Below are 6,000 nucleotides of genomic sequence, written 5' to 3' on the forward strand. Positions count from 1 at the left end.
GAATCGAACCCAGATCTTTCACAATAGTAAAAGGTTCCCTTAACCACTGACCCAACTCTCCAGCCCTCGGGAAATGATTTCTTTATAAACTACTTCTGATACTTTGTTACAATAATAGAAAACGCTATTACATAGGGATTTCAGTGTATTACGAGAGTGTAGTAATCAGTCACAGCCCATATTATATTTGAATACAAACACTGCAAGAAAAAATAGGATGCTTTGATAGAAAATAATAGTTGGACAAATTTTATCTGTATGGCTAGAGGCAGATAAAATAGAGGGAGTCCATATTAATAAAGTGGATACTGTGGAAAGGCAGTCACTCCAACTAGAAGGAAAATCACATGTGAAGAGTTTGAACTGAAAGTAGATGGTCCCTTCTCGGCACTGTTTGGTGGGACAGAAGGATGGTAAACGAGGCAGAGAAAATTACCAGGAAATACCTGAGAGGAGTCAGATCCTAGATCCTAGTGGGGTTTAAGAGATATAGCTAAGACATTGATTCATTATTCAGAATATAATAAGACACACAAACACACATACAAGCACACACAAGTGCACAAAAGAACACACTTGTACACACACACAGATGGTTTGAGGGGAAAAGTAGTTAAAAAATAGAATTCGGATGAGAATGAAGTCAGGAAGGTTTTATCTGGATTTTAACTTGGAAAATGAAATTGTTTTGTCATATTATAAAATTTTAGAAAAGATTAATGAGGGCTGTGTAGTGACACATTGCTTGTTATAAGGTGAGTTCATGTAAGAAGACAACTATGGTAGACCTATGATTACCCTGCACAGATTCTTACTGAACCAATGAACCCATCTCCCAATCACCATGAGTACTGGCTGAATTCTCTTCCAGGGCTCCTTTTCCGTAGAAAAGTACTTCCTTCTTCCATGATAAAGGCACGGAAGGCTGAACTTCTCTACCATGTGCCACCCTTCCCTTCCCTGTAGTCTGTGCTCCAGATCCTCCCTCTGTAAAGACTACAGTTACCTTGTGGCCAATCACATATCCAGGTTAAGAGGTGGAGACAGAGGGCAGGCTCAGGAAGATGAAAGAATAAACACATACACATGTACACACAGATACACACAAATGTACACATGTACTCACACACCCATGTGCACACACACATGCAAGCACACACATGCATGAACACACTTGTGTGCACACACATACAGAGAGAGAGAGAGAGAGAGAGAGAGAGAGAGAGAGAGGTGGCTTGAGGAAAAATAGTATCCAGATGAGAATAGAGTCAGGCAGGTTTTATTTGTCATGAGTTTGTTGTTGTCATTTGTTGTTTTGTTTGGTTTGACTTGGTTTGGGGGTTTGAGTTTGTGTTTTGAGATGAAAGGTAATGAGGACGGACGTACTTGAAGGATTTTTGCCCTGAAAGTGGAGCTGTGAATTTTTGTAAGAGAAACGGTATAACCAAAGAGTGAAGACTCAGAAAAAGAGTGGCAAAGGGGAAATGAAGAACATGGAAAATGAGTCACTTCTCATAAGCTAGGAATATTTGTGCTTGTCTAACTGGAGGGCAGAAAGAGTAGATGACTGCTCCTTGCTGGAAGCTGATAAATTCAGTAGTGTAAAGTGGAGAGCACGGTCACCCTATGACTTCCACTCTTTAATGACGCAGTTTTCCATTGAGGTTGCAAGGTTTAAGAAAACTTGTTTGAAGGATGTGGCCCCCAATAGGCTGGCTACCCATTACCCATAACCCAGCAGATGACTGTACTCATGCTCACACTGACAACACTAAGAAAACTCAGTAAGTTAGAGAGAGAGAGAGAGAAAGAGAGAGAGANAGAGAGAGAGAGAGAGAGAGAGAGAGAGAGAGAGAGAGAGAGAGAGAGAGAGAGAGAGAGAGAGAGAGAGAAATTGAGTGAGACAATGGGAGGGAATAGTGACAGCAGAAATAGAAGAAGGATTGGAGGGAAGGAAATGGGGTAGGCTAGATCGAATCATATTATATGCATACATGAAATTCTCAAACAGAAAATTAAGAAGAAAAGTACTGGAAAAAGTAAGGTCATGTGCTCTTTACAGTATGACAGTAAGATTCAATAGCATCAGATTTTCATCTGAGATGGTGACTATGAATTTATAATGACATCAGAATGTCCATGTTTATGGTTTTCATCAGCTATTTTTTAAGGCATGTGTGTAGCCTAGCAGTTGGCATGCAATTCACCAATGATGCAAACATCACTTGGCTAGACAGGAAGAAATGGAGGTGTGAACTATGAGGGTATCAAGAAAGGAATAACCACAATAGACCTTAAATTCTGAGACAAATGAGAAGAAGGCTCAAAGGTGAGCTGTCTCACTCAATAACGTCCTTACCATTCAAATCCACAGGACAGAGTTTGGACCCTCATGAAAAAATAAATTTAGAAAAAGACAACAGGGCAGGGGTGGCACATACCTATAATCCCAGCACTAGGGAGGCAGAGGCAGGCAAATCTCTGAGTTCAAGGACAGCCTGGTATACAGAGCATGTTCCAGGACATCCAAGGCTAGACAAAGGAACCCTATCCCAAAAATAAAATAAAACAAAAAAACAGTGGTACTCACCAGAAACCTCTGCACTGGAAAGTCAGAGACAGGAGGCTCCCTGACACATGCTGAGCACCTAGATTTGACAAATAGGTGATCTACAAAACCAATGAGAGACCCTTTCTTAAAAAGTGAAGCAAAAGCCAACAGAAGAAGACACTGAGCATCAACCTCTGGCTTCCACGTGTTTGTGCGCACACACACACACACACACACACACACCCATAGCCTTCCACCAACACACAAAAGTATGCTTAAAGAACTCTTTAGACAGATCTGAAAGACCCATATGGTCTTGTGTTCACAAGAGCTTAATAAATAGTGGAAGGGATGGGAGAGCAAAGATTTTTGGATTTTTGGGATGGCTCAGTCTCTGGAAGAGACATCAGGGTGTGCCTTGGGAGTGGGTGGGACATAATTAAACCCTGTCACTGACTATCACTTCTCATTGTATAGTTTGTTGCACACAATTCCATACGGTCAACTAACACTAGTCAAATACTACAATTTTGTTTTTATAAAAACTAGCCACCATGCAATCTACATTAGTAAATTAGAAAAAGCGAAGCAAAGTTTTTTCCCTTTAGACAAAATTGAACTTCAGGGAGATATTAGCTTAAATAAAGTGCTAGGAGAAATGTTTGTTTTTTCATTTTATGGGGTTAACAGTACTAACGTGGCCTTGAACCTCTCTTAGCACACTGATCAATCAGCATTCTACTGATTGCTTCATTCCTACTTCTCTACATAAGAGGGGGGAAAAGCCTTGCAAAACGTGTTTGCTCTGTTTGTTATTCTGGATAAAGCCGATAACGAGTTGCAGCTGCTGAACAGGGTGTTCTGCCTGCCGAGGCCACCGCTGTAACTTATAGATAGGAAAGAGCAGCCAGAGACGTGCCTCAGGCTGGAGCCAGTGCAAATAGGACACACTCGGGGCTACAGTATGTGCATTTTATTAGCCAACAGTTCACTCCTGGGGGAGCTTGACTGGCCAGAGACAGGCTCCAAAGGAGAGATTTGTAATTATCACAACTCAGTTCAAAGAGTTGTTCTCTTTTTCTGACCTGAAGCATTGAATTATGTCAGGCAAAAAAAAAAAAAAAAAAAATGTAGAGGTACATGAGGCCAACTTCAAACAATATGGGTCCCTCTGGACAGAGTACACCTCTGACTAGTCCATTCTCAGGGCAGTGCCTGAGGCCTCACAGTTCCTAGTGCTGAAACTGATCTCGCACCCAAAGCAACTGAGTCTTGTGCCTTTTCCCTGTCTACTTAACGGCTGTGGGCCAAAAGGATGTGTGGCCAACAACCTGCCCTTGACCATTAAATAGCTCTTTAAACTGGGCTAACTAACGGAGGATATTATTTACAATATGATCTTATACTTTTGTCCTAGATTATTAAGTTGTGAGGAAAACAGTGATAGTCAACATGATGAGGATTTTCTCAAAGTGATGACATTTCCAGTCTGAAAAGGAATTAGTGGGATTCTCATGGTTGATTTGAAAAGATTCGCCACCTGGTCACCCTTCGGCCAGTTCCTTCAACTTTTCAGACCTCACATATAAAATGGGAATGCTGACCATAGCTATGGAGGGTTGTTGAGAGACATCTGAATGACTTATATGAAATGTCTGACATCAGCAAGCAATACACCTACAGAAAGAGTATCGAAGTGGTCTAAACAGGTGGTGTCGTCAAACCTGAAGACCCTAATTTATCCCACCTGATGAAAACAGAAGCCCACAGCAGCCCTTTGACCTCCATATGTGTGACCACACACACACACACACACACACACACATATTCTATAATAAGAATACTTAATATGAAACTTAAAGAGATACAAGAATGTGTGCACAAAATTATAAATGAATACACAATATGAATATGTATGCACTATGCCATCAATGAATGTATACACAATATGAATATGTATGCACTATGCCATCAATGAATCCATGCAAATAATATTTAAATGTATTAATGTTCTTTTCTCCTTTGAAACTCGTCTTGTTGACCTTCTCCACCTGCACCCTCATTTATTTGAACTAGTTTAGGATTGTTATCATTGAAAAATAATATCAAAATAGTTTGTGTTTCTCATTTAGTTCATCAATGGTATTTCACCCAGAAGGCAATAGTTCTAAATAATCAGACATGTCCAAGGAGAAAGAATTTTTTGTACCTTAAATGTTGTTAATTTCTCATGACCCAGCCTGGAAGATTGAGATTATATAGCAGTCTTTCATATCACCAAAAGGCTAGTTACTTACTTCCTATTACAGCTGCAAGGCTTCAGAGGAGATGGTGGAGGAGTTATGGCGGAAAGAAAGTCATGGCCCAAATTCTAGGCAATGAAGGGAAATGAAGAATAGAAACACAAGTGTCTGATCAGTTCTTTTATTTACACCCCTACACCCAGCCTGCAAGCAGGGACCACTCCTCAGAGAAGTAAAGGAGTGAGGTAACAATGGCCACAGACCATCAACAGTGGAGACTGATACCCAGGGAATGGCAGGATCGAGAAACAAATGGGGCTCCCAGAATTATCCAAATCCTCAGTGTCACAACACAGAGGTTCTGAAAGAATAAGAGAAAGTGAGAGACCTTCAAGTCCAGAAAAAAAGACTGCAGTAGGCAGAGTACTTCAAACAAGTAACAGGTGCTCAAAGCAGAATCCAGTACTACCACCAAAGAATAGGCTGAGCAACAACACACTGAGGACCAATACCGAGCCCCGACAGCACATCTCTGTGTACAAATCATAGATGGTCCAGCTGACATTGCTGGTCACTGGCGCCATTTCCTTCTCCACCTCCCAGTGGCATGAGCTAAACGACTGTCATGAAAAGGAATCAGGGAGCCAGTTACCTAAACAGAGTTCTTGAACCACAGTGCTGCACTTAAGAAGAAAATTTAGCACGCTAAATGAAAGATGAGTCTCTAGTCGATGAACTAGACCAGATTAATTATTTAAAAAACTACAACTTCATTGCTCATTTGAGCCAACTGCAGGGAATTCCAAACCTTGTTTCAAAGTAATCAATAGAGATGTTTCTAGGAAAAAAAAAAAAAAGAATAGGACCACTGAAATATTTTGCAGCGTATCACAAGATCAGAGTGGCCTTGCACACAGAAGCAGTATTACTGCACAGCAGTTCTGTTCAGAGGGTTCTGAAGACATGAACTAGTATCTGACTTCAGTAATGCGACGAGGTAGACTCTGTTGTGATTCCCATTACATAGATGAGGGAACTGAAGCCAGAGGCCCAGTTAAGTTGTCTTTGCAAGGTTTCCCTATTTATGATGATGGGGCTTGAATGGAAGAAGCTATAAGGCACACAGATGAGTTTAAAAAGAAAGCAATTACACAGAGCAATGTGCACAGTAAAACATTAAAAGCAAGCAGACACATGGCCACATTT

The sequence above is a fragment of the Alexandromys fortis genome, unplaced genomic scaffold (assembly GCF_014885135.2).
Source record: "Alexandromys fortis isolate MF-2015 unplaced genomic scaffold, M_Fortis_MF-2015_v1.1 scaffold_40, whole genome shotgun sequence".
NCBI lineage: Eukaryota > Metazoa > Chordata > Mammalia > Rodentia > Cricetidae > Alexandromys > Alexandromys fortis.